Source organism: Quercus robur, chromosome 4 (assembly GCF_932294415.1).
Source record: "Quercus robur chromosome 4, dhQueRobu3.1, whole genome shotgun sequence".
NCBI classification, from domain to species: domain Eukaryota; kingdom Viridiplantae; phylum Streptophyta; class Magnoliopsida; order Fagales; family Fagaceae; genus Quercus; species Quercus robur.
This window is the reverse complement of record NC_065537.1, coordinates 75,682,579-75,706,419: the sequence shown is the minus strand read 5'-3', so window position 1 is coordinate 75,706,419 and position 23,841 is coordinate 75,682,579. Positions and strand designations below refer to the sequence as shown.

At 34.1% G+C, this 23,841-nt stretch overlaps 2 long non-coding RNA genes and 1 pseudogene across 4 annotated transcripts; 1 reads left to right on the top strand and 2 right to left on the bottom strand.

The window, feature by feature from the left end:
* The window catches only part of LOC126724231 (putative disease resistance RPP13-like protein 1), a 76,524-nt pseudogene extending 59,407 nt beyond the window's left edge, over positions 1-17,117 (bottom strand).
* On the bottom strand, positions 5,532-12,692 carry LOC126724251 (uncharacterized). Of its 3 annotated transcripts, none has more exons than XR_007654823.1 (14): positions 12,624-12,692; positions 11,876-11,926; positions 11,508-11,639; positions 10,877-11,240; positions 10,434-10,580; positions 9,983-10,363; positions 9,584-9,648; positions 9,380-9,430; positions 9,013-9,144; positions 7,572-7,710; positions 7,131-7,501; positions 6,716-6,913; positions 6,441-6,532; positions 5,532-6,351 (listed from the first exon to the last, which is right to left on the bottom strand). It is a non-coding gene; the product is annotated as an uncharacterized LOC126724251 (long non-coding RNA). The 3 variants fall into 3 exon arrangements; XR_007654821.1 differs by having other exon boundaries at positions 5,563-6,351; positions 7,220-7,501; XR_007654822.1 differs by having other exon boundaries at positions 5,563-6,351; positions 7,220-7,501; positions 9,026-9,144; positions 12,624-12,685.
* A 2,969-nt stretch (positions 17,118-20,086) lies between the features above and the next one.
* On the top strand, positions 20,087-23,520 carry LOC126724255 (uncharacterized). The gene is made up of 3 exons (XR_007654836.1): positions 20,087-20,859; positions 21,985-22,046; positions 23,310-23,520. It is a non-coding gene; the product is annotated as an uncharacterized LOC126724255 (long non-coding RNA).
* Positions 23,521-23,841: the final 321 nt, after the last annotated feature.

Sequence of the window (23,841 nt, the reverse complement as noted above, 5' to 3'; positions counted from 1 at the left end):
AGAAAGAAGTGGCAAACAGAAAGATCAGTTCTCTCTATATAATTACATATTGCTAATAATCTGTTATGGACGAACAAAATAGAGGGCGGCCAAGTACTGGGGATTTTGTACAACCATCTAAACTATGAGATCGATTATGGTCTCTCAAGATTCCACCAAGGCTGAAGACATTTTTGTGGCAAGCAAATACTGATTCACTCCCCACAAAGATAGCACTGTTGCGACGAAGTATTTTATAGGATCATTTCTGTAATAATTGTATTGAAGTCCCACAACTTCATGTATAATGTCCACGTGCAAAGGGGGTTTCGTCCATTCCATATTTCTCCTAACTACTCCAATGTTCATACATGATGAAAATTTATATTGGTCATATTTTAGTAATTTTACACGATGCCAGATGTTACACCAAGAATTTTGATTGGTGTAGACGTGTAGTTTTGCTTTGTCCCATCACTTAGAGGGGTGACAAAATAAGTCCAAATTCATTTGCCATTTAAACCCACCAACTCTAATTGAATTTAAACCCACCCAATTATTAGTTGGGTTAGATGGACATCAACCCAATTAGACCCAACAATTATTGGGTTTTAACTAAAAACCCATTGAGACTCATTTAATCCAAAAACAATATACCCAAATTCAACTTAGCCCTTCCCATAAAATAAAAAAATAAATAAAAAGAAGATGAAGGTTTCAATTTTCAGGTTTTCATTTTCCTTCATTTTCTCGGCTTCCAAACACTCCTCTTTGTCTCTCTCGCTTGCTCTATCTAGCTCTCATCTAGAACTCATGGAATCCATTGGTGCTTGAGCTCGTCAGGGAAGTTACTGCGGCCGGTATTGCTGTTGGTAGTGGTGTATATGACGGCTGGTCGTTTAGGAAGGACTGTATGGATCTGGTGCGGAGGATTTCGCTACTCACGCATTTGCTTAAGGAGATCAGAGAGTTTCGTGCTCGGCTGGTGGATGATGCGGTGACGGCGACTTCTGATGATGTGGATGTGGAGTTGTCATGGTTGTCCGATCTGGTTGGGGCTCTCCGAGCTGCTAAGCGGCTTTTGTCTCTTGCCAGGAACTTCCGCTCTAAGAGCTCTTCCGTGGGTTTCATGTTATTCTTTGTGTGTGCATGTGTTTGTATGTAGTGTCTGTTTGGTTGCTCAGAAAGTGAGAGAGAAAGAAAAAAGAAAGTTTTAAGCTCCAAAAATATAATTGACGCATTAAAAGCAGTAGAGTTGAGTTTAAGACTGGGTTTTTTTTTTTTAGAATCTCGCATTCTGGATTTTTGTTCTATTTTAATCGTTTCATGCATTTTCTCAGCAAACAAACATAGCGTTTGTGTAAATTGTCTTGGAATTTGCTTGCTTTTATTTTTTTGGAAATTTAGATCTATGCTATAGGTTTTTTTTTTTTTTTTTTTTTTTTTTTTGAATCTTTCATTCTGGATTTTTGTTTTGTTTTAATCGTTTCCTGCATTTTCTCAGCAAACAAACATAGTGTTTGTGTGAATTGTCGTGGAATTTGCTTGCTTTTTTTTTTTTTGGGAAATTTAGATCTATGCTATAGGTTTTTTTTTTTTTTTTTTTTTTGATAGTGACCATGTGGGTTTTCACTTTAATGGCATTTTGATAATTGGGTAATTGGGTGAGTTGGGGTTTACCCAAAATAATTGGGTTGTGTTGGATTTGAGTTAGAAACAATTAGATAAATGGGTTTTAATGGATAAATGGGTTTTATATGCCCAACCCAATTATGTCCACCCAAACCCGTCCATTTGACACCCCTACTCACTTACAAGCTCAATTAATTTGCTTGCCATGTGGACTCTTTTCAAGTGTGGATGGAATAGCTTCAACCATATTGCCTGATTAAGCTTCAACCATATTCCTATGTAATGAGAGTTATTGCTATTTTCACTCCAAAAAAAAAAAGGACCAAAAGAGAGAGAGAGATCTGAGGGTTACCACTTATTACCCTTTCACCTCCATCAAATTGCTAAAAACAGCTTTTGGTAAATTTTTAATTTTTACTTTTTAAATTCGGGCATTATATATGATTTATGTTTGAGTAATTGGTAGAAGATATTGTTTCTTTTTTTTGGGACTAATTTTGTAAGACCTATTACTTTTAATGTGTCTACATTTCTTTTTCTTTTCTACTTTTACACCGACAAGTTTTTAGCTTGCAATTGTTATGGTTTATGATTGTTGAGTACTCCTACAATCAATGCACTAAATTCTATGATACATGAATTATTTGGATTCATCGTTTTCTACTCCCTTGTGTTGATAATATGTGTTTAATGTATTGCTACAGCCTTTTCCAAGCAGTTTCCATACTTATCAAGGAGTTGTGACATGGGAGATCTCAAGAAATGTAATGAAGCATCTAACTCAATACATCTACGATCAATTATTCAAATAATCAAGCCGTTTTTATTGCTATTGGATGCAATCTGCAATATTGCATCTATGATTCTTATTGGGTGGTATTTCTCATCTATTAAATCCAAATAAACGTGACTTTAAAATTTAGTTTTTGCTTTTGTTTGTATTTGGTTATTTTTCTTTATAATATTGTATCAATGGTTTTAGTGAAGTAGGTTGTGAAAAAGATATTTGTGATCCTTAGCTGATTTAAGGTTGAGTCTGAATTCGGTAAGGATGGGGTGTAAAACCCATGTTTTACACGGATTTTCAAATGAGTACTAGAATTGATTGAGTGTAGTTGTGCCTTTTCTTTAATACATGTAATATGATGAAGTGGCATGTTGGGATTGGAGGGGTAAAACTTTGTTTTTACACCACATTCTTATAAAATTTAATCTTTTAAGGCTTTAGCCCCAATTCTATCCTGACTTATCGAGGCCCCTTGGCAATTGGGAAAAATGAGTTTTTTTATTTTATTTTTTTTAAGAGCAACCTTAAATAAATATATAATTTTTGTTTTTATTGCATATTTCTTTTATAGTTTTAACAATACGGCTTTAAATATCATTAATGAGGCATTGCCATTAAGGGATTCCTCTTAGAGATCAGCATCAGGTGTTGTAAAAATATGTCATTTTAACATATCAAAAACCTACTTTATCTTTTTATGTATTATCAAAAACAAAAAGGCACACAATTTGGCTCTTTGTGATGATAGTTAGAGTTTATTTTCTAATGAAAATTTGAAATTAATGTGTATATTCGAACAAAATTTTATATATTTAATTGTGATTATTCATATATTTAATTATGCAGTGTAGTAAGAAACTTGACGTAACCAATATCATGAAAATTGTCAAGAAAAATCATTTTAGTACCTTCAAATATCTTGGTCAAACTAATGTTCTATATGTTTAATAACCCAAGTTAACATCAATAGTACTATTACAATTGACAATTCCTGTGCGTAAGCACGGGGTTATATATTAGTTTTTAATTAATTTGCACTAGTATATACTAGTGTAATTCAAAAGTGGATCTAAGAAATTAGCCATTAATATCTAATTCTTATGACACAGTATCTCTCTCTCTTAATTTAATTTTATTATCATTATTTTTAAGAATCTTATGACTAAATCCTCAAGTGAACATTAGTAGGAAGAATATCTTAAATAAGAAGAGTATTTAAACTTGGTCTTTTCATTTGGAAGAATAGTTTAATGAGAGAACCGGAGACGTGGGGGGTTGATTCTCAATAACAATATTTAAAAAAAAAAAAGAGACATGGGGGGTTAGGCAACAATCACTGACTCAACATTATAAAAGTGGCCACTTGCAAAATTGATTTGGTAATCAACGATTTGTGATTTTCTAGTGCTTCCAAACTCATTTTCCTCACAAGAACTTAGTGAAGAGTAATTCAGTCGTCACGTGTCTAAGTTGTGTTAAAGTGTGTGGTCATAGAATTTTTGTTGATTTTGTGCTAAAAACTTATGAAAGAGAGTTTTTGTGAGACTTTCATTTTTTTTTCTTAATTCTTTTTAAAGTATGTTACAACTTAATTCAAACCAATAAGTTTGGTATAGTCCAAGAGTCTTTTAGGTTAACTAGCACCTCTAGATATTTCTTAAATCTCCCCTCCCATTGTAATTAACTTTTGTAATTTAGTGGTTTTTTTTTTTTTTTTTCTTAGGTGTTCTTAATACACTCACCTACGCTTCAAAACGTGCTTCACATACACATGGTATGCTCCTTTTCCTCTAATTCAAGCACCTTGTCTAATGCTACCTCTTCTGGTGGGCAAAAAGTGTTTTGTCTTTAGTTTTTGTATGTGTGTATATGGGCTTAGTTGCTTACAGACAGTTTCCATTGGTATTGAGCTAGAAAAAATACTCTTATAGAACCCAAACCCCAATGCACTTAAAAGAGCTCTTTTACTGTCAGTGTCTAATACAAAAAAGCCCAGGGATGAGAATTTTATTTTACTTCCTGATAGGTTTTACCAACTCTATTTACCATTGGATTGCAACATAACAAATGTGGAACTGCAACTCAAGACAGAATTGACCTGAGGACCATTTCATCTGCAAAACTCTTTCACCAAAGTCAATTATGGTCGGCTACACTAAATGATCAAATAGTCTCGTCATACTAAGATGTTGAGTGGTGCACGGTGCTCCATGTAGCCCGGACCATGCAAAATATAGCTAAATAGACTTAAGTTTCTGGCACACAGAAAATCAAAGAAAAAAAAGGCCATGAAATGTGTTTTGCGAAAAAATGTATTATGTTGAGAAGTGAGGTTTGGTCTAATGGTGAGAACTTAGCTTAGGCCAAGGCTCCATTATGTGCAAATCTGGTGGAACAATAAATGAAGGTAGTTAAAGGAGGTGATCCAACTGCACCTTCTAGTACGACTACCTTGTTACAACTTTACTCCAGTCACTACCCCTGCCTCCAACTATTTCAGTGATTGTTTTGTTTCCCTAGTCTCTAGTGTCCTAAATGACAAATTTAAAACAGAATCATGGAGTCATGGTATTGATAAAACCTTAATTTTGATCCCAGTTTGCATATAATTTTCCCAATTGTAGTTGTCATAAGAAGAGAGACTAAGCATGTCCCTTTTCTAGAAGATGAGGAAGCGTACAGGACAATCTGTTCATTACCAGTGGGAAGAAGCTCTCAAGTGGGGTAAGGAGATGTTGAAGGACAAGTGTCTGATAGTTAAGTGGGGAAAATTGCTATAGTTGCTACTGTCTAGTGTTTACCACTTGTGGAGGTAAGAGGTATAACTTTATATTTTGAGGTTTGAATCGAATTGAGAAATAGCTGATGAAGACAATTATAGCTGAAATTGATTGGAGAGGAGGTGCATACATATGCATTCCTAAGAAGTATTCCGCCAATGATAGAGCTCTTTGTGATGGGCTTGGTATCCATATGAATCCTATGTTTGTATAGATAGCCTTAGTCTATGTGAAGTTGTAATAGGTGCTTGAGTGTGTGTAGGTGTTGGTTTTTATGTTGAGCTGTATAAGCAGGGTGAGCAGCTTGCTGCCTGTTTTTGTTTTGGTGTTGTGAGCTTCAGTGTACTATCTGGTTTTTCTGTTAATAATATCAGCTTATTCAAATAAATAAATAAAAATGTATGTCAATCAACTGTGCAGCATTACAGTGGGCTGCTCGTTTAATGATGAGATGAAATAGCATCCCATTGTTTAACTATTCAAACTAGATCAAATTACAGACTATGTTCTCCACTCCAACCTGACACACTAACCAAGAACTCTTCTTGGACCAAACTTCTGAAATTATCTGAAGCCATGTCAATCCAAAATCTGCAATGAGCACTCTGAGTTAAAGCTAAGACCCTTAACCTTCTGACAGATTTTTATAGGACCTAGAAGGCCTTTCGAGTTTGGATATCTTTGCTAGAAATTACTAGTCTTGCCAATCCTACCACCACTTGACACTTCAGTAGTAATAGAGGATATGAGAGACAGTTTATTCTTATATGATGAATAGCTTTCAGATTATGTATTGAAATTCCCGGGCCTTATTTTTGGCGAGTTCATTGATCCTGCTTTTGCCTTTGTAGATTCAGTTGCATTCATGTAAGTTGGAACAACAGGAGAGCTTAACAAAGAATTATGGTCTCTCAATGAGCATTGCCTTCTATGATGAATTGATCCTCTGGGAACAAATGTTGGAGAATCCAATCCTTCCTACTTACTTTGTCCCTTAACATTTTTCAGATGAAGTTGCTTTCTTCTGTAGTCATATATTTGTCTTAGAGTTGAAGTCAAAGCCGAGTCCAAATATTCAAGTTCTCTACTTTTGGTAATTTGTGTATCTACCCATTGGACCAACCAGTGCCTCCATCTTCCATTTATTATGTTCTGATCCATATCTGCTGACTTCTGAAAAAAGTTTCAGTTGTAAAAATCAGTAGTTGAACCGAAACTTGAGAAATGTATAATCATAAGATTATAAAGCAAAAGGATCCTACCAGATGGCCTCTTTCCTACTCATAAACAATGCATCTGCCTCTTCCTTTGACAAAACACTATCATCCCAACTTCTTTGATTGTTTGTGTGTATCTGAAAATCATAACATTTTGCCACCCATAACTTAAAGGCAAAATAAGTTAAACACTATTAAGTAAAGTAGTTAATTAGGCAGGCAGAAGACTAATGTTTTATAAAGTGAGAAATGAGAAACAGATTTTTTATGGGAGTTGTGTTGTTCACATTAGAATGAGTCAGTTCTTGCTGCATCCATACCTTGTTATCTTGTCTTTCCAATTCTGCAATTCTTTACTTTCATCATAATTCCAAGTACCTTCCACCATTCCAAATCTTCTTGTGCAGGCCTGCGACCACAATGGACTGCAAGCACTTCAGGGTAGTTATAGGCTTATAGCTTGGCGTCTTACTGCTCTGCCTCTAATAATAGCTTGAGCCCATAAACCTTTTCCTTGCCTGCAAAACCCCCATAGATGTTCGTCAAAACTATGCAATCCTTGAGAACTAAAAAAACAGGTCTAATTTAATTTGTGTGCGGACAAATTCCTGACATATGTTTTCCTTTTAGGCATTACTTTATAATATACAAAGTTTCCAACATTTGTAAATTAGCAGAGAATAAACAGGAGTTAAGAAAGGACATCTGAAATAAAAAGAGGCTGTTTAAACACACATGGTATCCCTGAAAGGCAGACTGAATTCTAGTGGAAGCAAATTTATGGATTTCTGTCTGACATTGATGGTTGGACTGAGGGGCTTCACCTTGAAATCTAATGACAGAAAACTCTTCCACTTCATTTTCACATTGATGGCTAGATTGAGGTGTGCTGGTGAACCAGACAACCTCAGTAGCAACTTGAGCTGTTGTAATAGATGCATCAGCAGCAGCAGCAGAAGCAGTAAGAGCATGGGCCACAGCAAGAGCAAGCTTGATCTGCTCTTCCCCTGCCTCACCTAGACTTCTTTCATTCAAGGATAATGGTGCAGTGAGTGAGGCTAACCTTTTGATCTTAAGCCTCCAAAAATTCATTTCCTTCTCTTACCCTGATAACGGTTCTAGCAGTGAGGAACAGAATCAAAGATCAAAACTGAACAAATAAGCAAATTATTTTACCTTGGTTGGTTTTGAGTTTGTCTTTCTGATGAAGAATTAAGAAACTGTTCATTATGTTGAACCAACTCGTCTTCTTAGCCATTGGACAGCCTATGAATTACAGTGGTGTAAGAAGGTTCTGATTGATTGCGCAACTATTCTGGTAGGGTGATTTATGGGAATTCATACATGCATCAGTACAGAAAAAGAAGTTAAAAGACCAATACCAATACAGAATACTATCGATTAGTAATGAAGCAGATTAGTCACTGGAATAATTTATAATTGACTTGCAAACTTCTACTCCATGTAAGATTTGAAAACTGGATAATAAGTAGAATAAGGCTGAACCTCAAAACCATTTTGCAGAAGCAATTATCGAGTTGCCCAAATTTCCATGAAATTAATGCTATGGCAATTGTACAGTAGTACTGTGTAGAATGAGAATGAAATTTAAAAATTTCTTAACAACCTGCAAAATCACCTATTAGTGGTATTCAGCAAATCAAACAAGATTCACCATGTCAAGAAATTTATTTCTCTTCAATATGGATATTGATTCAAGGAGAAAGCCTTAAATTCTGGTCAAGAAGAGGAACAGTCTACGTAAAAGAGGAAGCTGTAGAATTGGCAAGCTAACAAGCATTTGAAGGATTTGCCTGGGATTTGTTCAACCCAGAGTTTAGAAAATCACGAACGCAGCACAGAAATTTCTTACTTAACTGCTCAAATCTCCAAACTTGGTGGTGCACAACAAAGGTTGCAAACCTCAGATCTGCTAGTAGTTACAACTGCAGCTACCACACCTTTAATAAGTGCATGGGTTGAGCTTTCACGACTTTCCTGAAGAAGTATTATGGATTTCTTTTTAGCCATCAAACTATAACAGTGTACCACAATTTGGTTCCTCATTTGATCATTGCAAATACAGCATACACTTTGCACGCAACTCTCCCTTTTTTTACTGACTTCAACTAAAATCCAAAATTTGGTTCCCTATTTGATCTTAAATTCAACAAATCATTTCCAATTTTCGACAGGAGGTTTAAAGCTACATTTAGGGAATGATTCCCAGCCATTGCTTCTTGAAAGAATGTGGCCATGTGCTTGCAGTAATTAAGAGCTTGAGAAGCATCGATAGCCTTTCCTTCAATCATGGCTCTACAATACTGCATTTCCAAATAGCCCAAAGAATGGCACCAATTACAACAATGAAAGAATAATAAAGATCAGCATCCAAAGAGCATCTCTCCACCCAAATAGGAGCCAATTAGTACTAAAATGAGCTCCAGTGGGAGCACTATAGGATAGATTTCTAACCAGGTAAAAAATATAAATTGCAGAGAATATGAATCAATATTGCATGCAATATAAGAATTTAAAATAAAATAACTATTGCTATTCATTTATTTAATAATAAAATTTTAGCATTTAAAGGAAATTCTGATATTTATGGACTTACAGTTATGAAATACCTGCCATTTGCAACACAGGTGACAATGCTTTGATCAATCTATGCAAGACACAATATTTGTTTGAAATGACATTTTGTGCACATCCAGTGATCATCATGTTGCAGAACACAATATGTAGCCTGTAATCATCAAATCACAGCTGATAGCCAACCCAATAATTCAAATAAATTACTCTATAAGACGTATTAATGAGGTGAAATTTCAAAGATGATACAATACCTCTTTTAGGCACTTTATCATACAGCTGTGTGCCCGAGCATATAGGGTTCGTATAATTCAAATAAATTACTAACTATGAGAGATATTGATTAGGTAAAAAGAAGTTGAACATATGGTAACCAAAATTTAACATACCTCCACGTTTTGAAATTCCAATAGAAGGTTTATCAAATCAGAAGCTAGTCTCTGCTGCAACAATGCAAGAATTAGCTTGGGTTGGGGTTTGAATTATTGAAATTATATTGTATTTTAAATACAAACACAGAGGATTTTGTTGTGTTCAGATTTGAACATGTAAATATGTAATGATCAATATTATGAAACGAATTAATGTTGTACCTGGAAGGAGTAAATATCTAAACTTATTTCCTCTATGTTTTGCACAATTATTGCTGCTCCTCCACCTATAATGAAGTGGCCAAGATCAACATATGTTATCGAATGTCTAGATCATTTATATCATACTAATATTTGGTGGGTGCACATTTTAAGGAAACAATGATATTAATGGACATGGTTATAAAATAACTGCCATCTGCAGAACATGTGATGATGCTTTGATCAATTTGCTGCTATGATTAGAGTTAAAAGTTGACATAAATTTGCTGTCAGTACCAAATTCCTGAAATATGTTTCCTTCTTACAGGCAGGAACTATATCATATACATAGTTTCCAAAACATGTCAATTAGCAGAGATTAAATAAACTTAGAGGAAGGAGATATGAGATAGAGGAGACCTTCTTTAAACTCACAAGGTAAACCCCTAAAGGCAGATTAAATTCTGGTGGCAGCAAATTCATGGATTTCTCTCTCATGCATTGATAGTTGCACTGAGGGGCTTCACCTTGTACTCTAATGACTGAAAACACTTCCAATTCATTTACACATTAATGGTTATATTAAGGGGTGCTGGTGAACTGGACAATCTCAGCATCAACTAGAGCAGTTGTAAAAGCTGCTTCAGCAGCAACAGTGGCAGCATGGGCTACAGCAAGAGCATGCTTGATCAGCTCTTCCTCAGCCTCACCTAGACTTCTTTCATTTAATGATGATGGTGCAGTGAGCGAGGATAACCTTTTGATCTTCAGCCCTCCAAAAATCCATTTCCTTCTCCTTTCCTGATAATTGTTCTAGTTGTGAGGAGCAGAATCAAAGACCAAAACTGAACAAATAAGCAAATTTCTTTACCGTTTCTTGTTTTGAGTTTGTCTCCCTTATAAAGAACCTCTTCAATATGTTGAACCAGCTCTTCTTCTTAACCATTGGAGAACCAATAAATTTCATTGGTCTAAGAAGGTTCTGATTGATTCTGCAACTTTGCTGGTAGGGTGGGTTCTGGTAGTACATACATGCATCAGTTCAGAAAAAGAAGTTAAAAGACCAGTACCAATACAGAATACTATTGATTAGTAATGGAGCAGATTAGTCAGTGGACTAAATGACAATTTATTTGTAAACTTTTACTCCATGTAAGATTTGAAAAATGGATGCTAATAAGAATAAGGTAGAACCTCAAAACCACTTTACAGAAGCAATTGTCTAGTTTCTCAAATTGCCAAGAAATTAATGATTTGGAAATTGTACATTTGTACTTCTTTGTAGAATGTGAATGAAATTTAATAATTTCTTACCAATTTGCAATATCATCTATTAGTGGTATTCAGCAAATCAAACAAGATTCACCACATCAAGAAACTCATTTTCTCTTCATCATGGATACTAAGTCAGAGACAAAGCCTTAAATTCTGGTCAAGAAGAGGACCAGTCACCATGAATTGATCAGAAATTCGGTTCCCTATCTGACCTTAAATTCAACAAATCGTTTCCAATTGTAGACAGGAGGTTTAAAGCTACATTAGGGAATGATTCCCAGCTATTGCTTCTTGACAGATTGTGACCATGTGCTTGCAGTAATTAAGAGCTTGAGAAGCATCGACAGACTTTCCTTCAAGCACGGCTCTATAACACTGCCTTTCCAAATAGCCCAAAGAGTGGCTGCAATTACAACAATAATAAAATAAGAAAGATCAGTATCCAAAGAGCATCTCTCCACCCAAATAGGAGCCAATTAGTACCATAAAATGAGCTCCAGGGGGAGCTCTTTAGGGTAGATTTCTAACCAGTTAAAAACAAAACATTGCAGAGAATATGAATCAATAATGCATGCAATATAAGAAGTTAAAATGAAATAACTATTACTATTCAGTTATTTTATAATAAAATTTTAACATTTAAATGAAATTTGGATATTTATGGACTTACAGTAATGAAATACCTGCCGTCTGCAGCACAAGTGACAATGCTTTGATTAATCTATGCAAGGCACAATATTTGTTTGAAATGACATTTTGTGCACATCCACTGATCATCGGGTTGCAGAACACGATATGTAGCCTGCAATCATCAAATCACAACTGATAGCCGATCCAATAATTCAAATAAATTACTATGTATAAGAGGTATTAATGAGGTGAAATTTCAAACATGATACAATACATCTTTTAGGCATTTTATCATACTACTTTGTGCCCAAGCATATAGGGTTCGCATAATACAAATAAATTACTAACTATAAGAGATATTGATGAGGTAAAAAAAATTGAACATACGGTAATGAAAATTTAACATACCTCCACATTTTGAAATTCCAATAGAAGGTTTATCAGTTCAGAAGCTAGTCACTGCTGCAGCAATGCAAGAATTAGCTTGGGTTGGGGTTTGAATTATTGAAATCATATTGTATTTTAAATACAAACGCAGAGGATTTTGTTGTATTCAGATTTGGACATGTAAATATGTAATGAGCAATGTTATGAAACCAATTAAATATCTAAACTTTTTTACTCTCTGTTTATTGCTGCTACTCCTTCTCCAATGAAGAGGTCAAGATCAACATAAGTTATGGAATAGTGTAGATCATTTATATCATACTAAAATTTGGTGGGTACACTTTTAAGGAAACAATGATATTAATGGACTTAATAGTTATAAAATACCTGCCATATGCAGCACAAGTGACAATGATTTGATCAATCTATGCAAGGCATGATATATGTTTGAAATGGCAATCTGCACAAGCATAGTACTAAAAGGGCATCCTGCCATTCTGTGCACATATGCTAATAACCAGCAATCATCAAATCATAGCTGATAGCCAAGCCAATAATTTAAACAAATTACAAAGCATATGAGATATTGATGAGGTAATAAAATTTCAAACACTATAAAATATCTCTTTTAGGCATTTTATCGAATAGCTGCCTGCCTGAGCATAAAGTTTTCACATAATTCAAATAAATTACAAACTATTTGACTCTAAAATTTCAGAGTGCCAGAAGTTCAATTGTTAAAAGAGGAAAATAATTAAATTTAACTTACCTCTATGTTTTGAAATTCCAATATAACGTTTAGCGGTTCAGAAGCTAGTCTCTGCTGCAACACTGCAAGAATTAGCCTGGGTTAGGGTTTGAATTATTAAAATTGTATTGTTCATATACAAACATAGAGGATTTTGTTGTATTCTGCTTTTGATGTCAACAATGTAATGAGAAATATTATGAAACCAAAATAATGTTGTTCCTGGAAGGAAGGAGTAACTATTATGAGTAAATATTGCTCTTTGTTTTACAATTTTTTTATTGCTGCTCCTCCTCCACCTCATAGACAGACCTCCCATCAATCTTAACGCGAGGGACGTTGGCTATCTTGGACCACTCTCGCCCGCCTTTCTTGCAGTGTTGTTTCAGCAATGGACACCGGTTAATATCAAGTTGCAGAAGCGAGGGAGGTATGCCCTTCTCTGGGAGGGATGCGAGTTTAGGGCAATTTTCGATGTACAATTGTTCAAGAGCAGAGAGATTTTGAAAGCCCAAAGAAGATAGAATTACTATATTTGGAATGCTCCGAATCGTTAGCTTCCCATCTTGCTCATCTGGAAACGACTGCCAATCTTGGGCCAGACCTCCAGTTTCTCACAGTCGTAGATCGAAAGCTCTCTCAAGCTGGTGGGGAGTAACCCTCCATCTGGGAAGGAAACAAAACTAGGGCAGTTCCATATCTCGATCTTATTGAGGTGGCAGAGTTTGTGTAGGCCCACCGGTAAGGATTTCAACTTTGCACACCTTTCGATTTGAAGATTTTCAAGAGACGCATTGTTGGGTAAGTTGTTCGCTATTGACTCCATCTTCGGACAGTCCACTACAGAAAGGTATTTAAGAGCTGTAGGTAACTCGTTTTTTGATGACAAGGATGTGAGCTCTATGCATGACCAAATCTGAAGGCGTTTAAGCGTGGTAGGTAGGTCGCCACTTGATGATAAGCATTTTAGAGATGGACAGCCCACAATATCCAAGTCCTCAAGAAGAGAAGAAGAATTAGAAGAAGCCTCTCCCCCTTCTACCAAAAACTGCAAATTCTCACAATCACCTATATCTAGTGTTTTCAAATTTTGAGGCAACTGACCTCTTGAAATCAACGTCAAAGAATTACATCTCTCAATGCTTGCCTCTTCCAAACATGTACAATTAGAGATTCCAAACCACTACAACCATAAATATTTAGTGTCCTTAAAGTAGATGTCAAGCTGATGTTGACAAGGCTTGAGCAATCTCTTATATCCAGCGTTATAAGGGATTTGAATTCATCCTGCCACAAAGATGTTAGCTCCTTACAATTATCTATCTTTAGATTTTCCACCTTAGCTAACCCATGCATGAACTCCTCCGTCAAGCTTTTCACATATGGAATAGAAAGAATAGTTGACTTTGGAAAGCATAACTCATCTGTACTTCTGCTCACCACCCCCTTTACATCCCTTAATTTCTAATGCATGAAGCTTTGGGAAGTTTGGAATTGAAACGTCCAATTGCTCACATCCATTAATAGAAAATTTTTCCAATAATGGAACATGGTGAGGCAATTTTCCTTGCAATTTAGGGCATTTAGAAATAGAAAGCACACGCAACCGAGGGAATTCTTCATATTCAACTTTGCATGGAATCCAATCTTTCCATTCTTGCATATCCTTAAAGCAAAGTGACTCTAAGGATGGAAAAGGTTTTGGGCAATCTTTCCCATAAAACTCAAGACCAACGGTTTGCACTGCAGACAATCCTACAAGGACAAGGTCTCTCAACAATGGTAATTGTCCAATTGCAGGTAAAGATGTACATTTTCTGCACCTCTCAATCCTTAGGAGCACCATATTAGAAAATGATGGATGTCCAAACCAAGTTGGGAATTTTGCACCAACATAGCCATCAATTGAAATTTCTTTCACCGTTGTTGAAGGTTGTAGCATGTCAAGAATATCTAGACTAGCTCTTTGATCAAGCTCGGACTCCCATTTCATCACTAATACATTTAAATTCTTCTTACCAAGTAAGTTGGCCCTTCTTGCATCCTCGACTTCAAGCACATTCTCCAAGTGTGAAATGCAAAGTGTTCCCTTAAGAGACTCCAAGTTCATCAAGTCCCCTATCTTCGATGCAGTATCTTTCCCCACAACAAAATTAGACAATGTTTGTAGGTTTTTTAATTCTTTTATTCCCACTGGCATCTCTTTGATTAAATGGGCCCCTTCAATATCAAGATGCCGAAGATTGACTAGATTCCCAATTTTCTCCGGTAACTTTGTGAGTCTCTCACAATATTTCAATATCAATGTTTGCAAATTGTATAAAGAACTTGTTGATTCTGGTAAACTTCTAATCAAAGTTTCAGAAAGGTTGAGGTATCTTAGATGTTTCAAATCACCGATTGAACTTGGTAACTCAAAAATTTGATATCCAGATAAAGATAATACCCTTAAACATCTAAACTGTGGCAATAAACAACTAAAAACATAATTTGTTAAGTAGCTCCGATCTTTTGTTGGTAGCGGTAGGAAGGTCCGCAAATGCATATCTTTTGTCAAGCCTTTAAATTTTGTGATGCCATCATATGCACAATGAGCGTAGGAGAAATGACGTACCTTTGTAGAAATCTTGGGTTGCATATTACCACTGAATTTATCTTCCAACCAATGGCACAACTGTCCCGCTGCCCATTGAGCTAAATCATTGATTAAGTCGTGCATGACAAAGAGTGATCTATTCCTACTTGATTGTTGAAAAAGTGATCGCTTATATAAATCACAAAAATACTCAACACCAAGATCTTCCATTGGCTTATGCTTTTCTGATTCTTGAACCAAACCTTCCGCCATCCATAACAGGACTAGTTCTTGTTCCTCAAATTCATAATCTTTCGGGAATAGTGAACAATAGGCAAAACATCTCTTTAAATGTGAAGGGAGATATAGATAGCTCAATCTAAGGGTTGGTAGAACATCACTATTTTCTTCTGACATATCCCATATCTTGTTATTGAGCACATTTTTCCACTCATCATAATGCATAGTACGTAATAGGCCTGCAAGAGTTTTTGCTGCCAAAGGCAATCCCTGACACCTTTCCAAAATTTTAGGACCAAATTCTTGAAGTTCTGGATATGCACTAAAATCTGTTGTCCCCAATGTGTTTTGGATAAATACAATCAAGCAAGCATCATCTGGCAACTCTTTCAACTTGTAAGCTTGAGTAGTGCCCATTGTTGATGAAACACGATCGCTTCGAGTTGTGATGATTATCTTACTTCCTGGAGCCCCAAATTCAAATGGACAACGCAGCCTAGTCCAATCATTATAGTTTTCATTCCATACATCATCCAAAACGAGCAAGAACTTTTTGCCTGATAATTTCCCCTTCAATTTGACTTGTAGTAAATCTAAATTATTATCGTTGCAGGATTCAGAAGTGACAGATTGTAGAATTTCTCGTCACCTTTACAATATCAAAATCTTCAGAAACACAACCCCATGCTTTCACATCAAAATAATTGCTCACCACATCATCATTGTAAACTAGTTGGGCAAGAGTTGTCTTACCCATTCCCCCCATACCAAGTATGGGAATCACAGAGAGTGGAGCATTACTCGATTCACCACTCAACAACAACTTGACAATAGCCTTTTTATCTTCTACTCTGCCATGAGTATGACCTTCATTCACCAAAGAAGTCGTGGGCATCCTTGGTCTTGTTGCTCCAGTTCTTCCCCGGCCTGTATTTTCTCTCAATTCCAGATCATTCTTCTGTGTTACAATTTCTTGCAACCTTGTATTGATTTCATTAATCTTGGACCGCATATTGGCATCAAACATGATAGAACTTGGATTCAAACCCACACAACAAGCAGGGATGAACTTTCGTACCTTACTTGTGCTGGGTTCTTCTGCATTCAACTTACGTCGCAAAGCTTCAGTAGCAAACTCGTTCAAGATGTCGTCCACATCATAAGCCAAGTCTTCCAGCTCATCCAGCCAGATCTTCACCAACTTGCTTGTCATCTGCTTATCCTCTGCATCATCCAGAACTGCACGGATTTTCAGCAACGTTGTCTTCCACTTCTTGAGGTCAGCATGAACTTGCTCTTGCTGAAAGATCTTCAACAAATCAGAGGAGATTAACTTGTCAAACAGCTTCTCCAACAAAACGGATAAAGCAGCCTCTCCAATTACAGACATGATTCACTCGTGGGAAACAAGGAAATATGAGAAATGAAATGAATTAACCAAAGAGACACAGACTCTTCTGAAATTTGAGTTAGGAGTGAAAAGGTATCCTTGGTTCTGTGAAAGTTCAAGAAGTCAAAGCTCAACAGTGTTAGTTTCTCAACTGGTGCTCTGGCTGTGTAAGAATATTCGTCTTCACCAACTCGATTCCAAATGTATACAGCTGTAATTTATATATAAAAATACAAAATGAAGAACCCCAAGCTCAACTGCTTTATAATTTATTAATGCTCACCAATGCCGATGGCCAATGAACCCTTGCATGGAGACCACCGCCCAGCTTGGCGTGTTGGTGTCCGGTTCTGTTGGGACCTGTTGTTCGGGGGTTCCGCAATTACCTAGAAAAAGAAAAAAAAGAAACCTTACATAAAAGGAAGAAAGATAACAAAATGAGGCCACCAAGATTTGACCCAACTAGGCTGTAATCTTTCTGGTGTAGGTTTCATCTATCTAATTATAAATATTACAAAACCAACCAAGCTCTGATTTTCCTAATGAATGGGACCTGGTCTTGCTGGAAATTTCCACTCACTGGCTCAGCAACCAATGTAAAATAGATAGAAATAGTGCTTCATGTTCATTCACTACACTTCCGTGATAAAGGTTTTTTTTTTTTTTTTTTCAAATAAAACTATTCTAAATTTTTTAAAATATATTTAAAGGTTTTTTTAAAATACAAGTTTATGTTTCTTTAAAGGTTGGGTTACCACAAAAAATAGAATTTGTGAATGCTACCATTTGAATTCAAAACTTTCATAATTATTTCAATAGCTCTCTAACCAATTACCTCAAATTTCTTTTAATATATATATTTTTTTCAGTTAATGTTTTTACATTTTTAAATTTATTCCACATTTCTAGTGTTCAAAGTTTGGGAATGCACTTTCAACACCCAAAATATTTATAATTAGTTGTGAACCCAGCGTATTGCGTAATAATATTTTTACGTGGTTTCATTAAATTTATTTTTTGCATTTTGCATTAATTTAAAAAATAGTAATGTATTTTATTATTATATTTTTAGTTATTATAGGGACAAGCACAAATGTAATATATATAATTTTTGTCATATTAAGATGAAAATAATAAAATTTTTCTCAGGAATTTAGAAGTTAGCAAAATACTATTTTTAATAAAAATTAATTATAACATTTTGTGTATCATTAAAATGTAAATAAATTTTGGAAATTATTTTTTTAGTTTTACACAAACTTTTTCAAACCCAATTTTTTCTACTGTATAATCAAAAACACCAAGAAACATATAAAAAAAATAGTAAAATTCAACAAAACTATAATTCAAATAAAAAAGAAAGGGAAAAAATAAAACTCACATCAAAGTCAAACTCATTCTCTTGTATATGTAAAACATTTCAAACATGATGTGATCAGGCCAAATATCCAATACATAATCAAATTCAAAATTTTTAGTAGGGTTTTGAAGTAACACAATAGAAATATGTCACTATTCCCAAGCAAAAGTGTTGGTTATAGCTTTATACCTAATGATTGTAACTCTTTTTTCTTAATAAAAACCAAGAGTACAAAGGGGAAAAAAGTAGAGAAATATTTTTTTGAAAAACGAGGAATTATTGTGTTAATATTGTCATAATCTAATCTAACATTTAATCCAACATGTGAAAAATGAATAGACAAATAAATAACTTAAAAATCTCAAAGAATACACTAATGAGGTAAGGAGGATGAGCAATACAAAATATTCATAAATTCTTAAAACAATTACTCAAGCATCTAAAAGCATCATATAATAAAGATATAACAAATGGTGCTAATTTGTTAAAAAAAAATTTATAAACAGTGAAAAGAAACTGCACAATGACCATCTTCTTTAATTGCACTAACTGTTTTTCATTATATTGTCCAGACTATATTACTATTTTCCAAATAAACTAAAACCTGACAATAACACAAATTATGGATATATTATAATATGATTTTCCCAAAATCTGGTCATCAACATTCAAAGTATTTAGTGTAGTAAAAAAAAAAGATAAAAAATACTTGCGTCAAAGAAAACATATGAATTAGTCAATAATAGGACAATGAGAGTACAAACCTCATAAAAAATAAAAAATAAAAATGAAAAAAAAAAAGATTGAGAGAGAGAGAGAGAGATAACATTTTTGTGTGAGAAAAAAAATATGTATATATGATCAGATGCTTGGTGGTACACTACTCCCTTAGCTTCACAGCTTATAAGGCTGCAAGTGGGGGGGTTTTCCTTCGATGTGGGATTCAAAGCCAAAATCGGTTACAAGCAAGCTATTGGCCAAGCTGAGGCAAAAAGTCTCCACAATATATATATATATATATATATATATATAATGGGAGAGAGTGACAAATTTATAGTAAGATGATGAGAATAAGAAGGGCCACAATAAAGGAAGATAAAAGGACAAAATTATATGTAAAATTAAAACTGTATAAGAGGAATATGTACAGACAATATGTAAAGTTAAAACCTCCTAAGATAAATTTGTAAAGCCATGTATTTATATATTTATTATTTTCAAAAAATTAAAGGTAAAAAATAAATATGAAAAGAATAATGATATGATGATGACGTGGAGAATGAGGTGGCTTAACGAGAGCGTAGCAATAATAAATGCTACGCTTCATCTTTTAGATATAATATAGATGAGATTAAGGTTTGGTGTAGTACTTACCAAATGCAATACTTTTCAATGACTAAGATTAAAAATTAATTTTTATTCTCAACAATTGGATAAAAAAGTTAAAAAAAAAAAATTGAGAGGAAATATATATAGCTCAAAAAAATAAATAAATAAATAATGAGGCATACCAATAAGGACAACTTCGTCTTACCAAAAATATTTTCCTACCCAATGTCCTCACCTTAATTTTTTTTTTTTAAATTATCTTCACTTTAAATTATATATATATGAGATGGGCTCAAGTTACACCTTTTTGAGACATTTGATTTCTTTTATATCTAAGGGTGAAAAGGCACACATGGTAATGTCATAATTATTCTTTAAAAATTAGTGATTTAGATATTAACTATTCTTATTAAAGGGGAAAAAAACAGCATTAACTCTCCACTCTCCTCCACATCATCATCATCTTCTTCTCATCCTCTCTCACATCTTTCTTCTTACGCTATGTACTCTTAGGCCATCACCATTGATTTCTTAACAATATTTTCTTGAGGTACTCTAAAATTTTAGAAATATATGACCAAAGTCACAATTGTTTTAGAGAACGATCGTTGAGGCTAAGTATTTCTAAAACTCTCATGACAAATTTTACTCTAGGTACTGCCAAAACATAAAACTCAATGGACGAAAAAAAATTTCTCCTTTTTTCAGACCATATATTATGGTTAATTAATGGCAAAACAATACTCCTACCATAATAAATGAGTTTGCAAAATGGTTATCATGTTTATTAAAACAAAATAAAGACAGCTTGTGTAACACCCGAACCTAATTTCATAATTAATTTTATGGTTTATATGCATGTCATTATCTTAATTACTTTTAAGTGCATGAAGTTTTGATATTGTGATATTATAGAACATATATGCTATTTTAATGTGATGGATATAGCTTTATAAAGGTAAGGATATATATATATATATATATATATGCAAAGTGATATTATTTTTGTATAAAAGTGTGAGTGTGAATGTAAGAAATTATTTTTGTAGAAAGGTGTGAGTGTGAATGCAAGAAAATTGGAAAAGTGGGTGGTGAGATTTTTCCTAAGCTCCACACGTATTCCACCCAAAGTCCCCATCTTTTATCCCCTTTTTGCTGCCCAAAAAATCTTCCCCTTATCTCATTTTCTTGGCTGCACCAGACAGAAAGTCCAGCCCTCTTTCCCTACTCTTTCCTTGTTCTTTGTTTCTCTCTTCTCCCCTTCTTACATGGCAGCCCTCCCTCTCTCACCAAAACAAAATATTCCTCTCTAAAGAAGAAATTAAAGGGTTAACACTAAAATTTCAACTTCAAATTGTTGGGGGTAAGTAATCAAAACTTCATTTGTTTATTTCTACTTTTTTAACCTCTATCTTGATTTTATAGGCTGAATTATGAGTCTGTTTTAGTGATTTGAAGGTTTGATGATATTATGGTTTATTGAATATTTAATAACATATTTTAGTATGTTTATTATAGGTATAAAAATACCCAAATGAAATTAAGGCCTATTGCTATTTGTTGATAATTTTGTAAGAATATGTACTGAAGCTGTCTCTGTGACAGATTTGATGTTTACAACAAGAAAAATATGTATTAAATCATATTCTGTGAATTAGGATGCTAGGAGTAGTTTTTATGAATTCTAAGACACACATGGTTGTTATGGAAGTGGTCTCATAGAATTTGGATGAACATGAAAATAATGGTTTAATTTTTAAGTTGCAAGAAATTCTGTCAGTACAGATTTGAGTATGCTGTTTTGTGTGATTTTTAGTAAATCATGGGTTTATTCTTTGACTCCGAAATTTTTATGGTACATACTGGACATACAGGGGAGTGGTTCTGTAAAATTTTATGACAATTGGATGTGCTTGAACAGCCCATTTGTATTTTACAAATGGGGCATATGCTGTTGGAATAGAACATTGAACAGTAAAGGACATGCCTAATTTTGAGGATTTAATTCTAAAGCTAGGGTGAATGTTTTGAGCTATAATTTAATATGCTTATATTTTGTTATGTCTCGATCATAAATTAATTTTTGTGTAACTTTTTTTGAGGTTTAGTACTCAAAGGAGGGATTCTAAACCATGCGAAGATTGTATTTATGAAGCTGTTTTGTCCGACGTGTTGTATGTTACCATATGAATGTATATAGTTACATGACCATGCTTAAAGGATTTTATATTTATGCATGCATTATTGCCCTAACCTCAAAGCACCTTTTGGAAATAAAGTTGGCTCTTCTAGAGATATGGGATTAATATAAGAATGTTGGTTTCTCTAGGATTTTGTACCTATTGTTTGATGAATGTATTTTTGTTTGTGGGAACCTCATTGAGGTGGGATTAGAATTTCTTTGATTTCAAGAGATAAGCTTTGAGATGAATGTGTAAGTTTATTCTAAGGTATAAGTGATAGTAATAAGTTTTGATATTTGGTTTAGGTGTTACCAGTATCCAAGTCTAAGCTCCTTCGACTGTAGGCCCTTGGTTCCTCTGCTTTCAGGTAAGGGATAAGTTATATGGGTATTTGGTAAATCATGAGATTATTTTAAAGTATACTATGCATTAAAAGGATTTTGATTAGAGATATGATATATAATCATTATTCTAACAAAGATATGTTCGTGAACTTTCGAAAACTTATGTATATGATTTAAGCATATTGACGCTATTACTGATTCCACGAACATGATGTTTAAAGAAAAGAATGGAAATGCTATTATTATGAAATGTTATGCAAAACAAGAAATTTCAGTATGATGTAAAGTATGAAATGTTTTCGGGTTATGTCCTCTGGTGATCTGAACTCGGCCAATAAGAGTTAATTACTGGTTTTCCATGGAAAAATGTTATTTGTTTGGCCATTTAAAGTAGAAGAAATGGGGTTGCCTGTAACTCTAGACCATTTAAAGTAGAGGAAATGGGGTTGCCCATAACTTTAATCTGAACAAGGCCTTCTCCCCAATGTGTACGGATAGTGAGGAGGAATAAAACCTTGAGGAGATGTGCCATCAAGCCTCTCAAAGAGGACAATATCATGCACACGAGGTCACCGAAATGTGATGAGACCTTCTTTGTACAGATTTATCGGATATGGACTAACCAATATGTTATGAACAGCTATATTATTTTATTGATCATGAGAGAATGATTATGTTTAAATGCATGATGAAAAGTTAAAAGCTCTGATGAAAAGAAGAAGTTTCTGATGAAAAGGAAAGCTGTTCTTTAAAGATAAGAGTTTCTGAAGTTCTTTTGTGTTATAAAAATAAAGTTTCTGATGAAAGTACAAGTTTATGTTTAAAAATTATCAAATATCTGTTTTTATGAAATATTAAGTTTTATGACCATGAAAGTTATAATATTTTATGAGAAGAAGTTTATAAAGAAAAGTTTTCTTATTATTCAAGATGTTTCTAGTTAATACAAAGTTGTTGATTATCTGATTTAAGTTAAAATAATTATTTTGTAATGAGAATATATATATATATATATATATTTATATGGCAACTTTGTAGGAAATGAAAGAAGTTTAGGAAGAAAGGTTTGGGTAATATTAACCTGATAAGAAAAATGAGAACAATTATTTTCCTATGAAAAGCGTATAAGTTATTATTATGAATAGTATAAAATACTATACATGAAAAGTTGTTCTCCTATTCGAATATTCATAGAATGAAATGATCTGGTTTACATGCATCCTTATTAAATTCTCATATATCTTACCTTTACTGAGCTGTGTAGCTCACCCCTTCCACTCTTTCAGTTAGCAGGTTTTATTTTGGAGCAGAGGGAGCCTTAGTCGAGTTTGGAAGGAGCTGGTTTTAGTTTGATATGCATAGATCCTAAATTAGCAATTTGATGTTTAGCTTTGTAGTATTGTGTATTTTAGGATCTAAAGAAAGTTGTGTACCTTAAAGTATTAAGAGACGTATTATGTGAAAGTGTGGAAATTAAATGATTGGTGGATTATATTATATTTTGAGTACAGTGTAGATGCTCTGACTATCAAGCGAAAAATTATATCAAGAAGTAAAGAAACAAGAATGAAAAGAAAAAGGGAAGCTTTTGTAAAAGTTTTGTAAAAGTTAAGTTGGTTCTTGTTAATATCAGGTTTAAGCTTGATATTATTATGTCGGTCATGGTCACAAATTCAGGTATCGAGTTTGGGACGTGACTGCTTGGATTTACAATTTAATCTTGAGCATTTTATGAATGGTGGAGGCCTGAAAGTACATAGTGCAAAGAGAAAGATGAGAGGAAGAAGATGATGATATGGAAGAGAGCGGAGAGTTAAT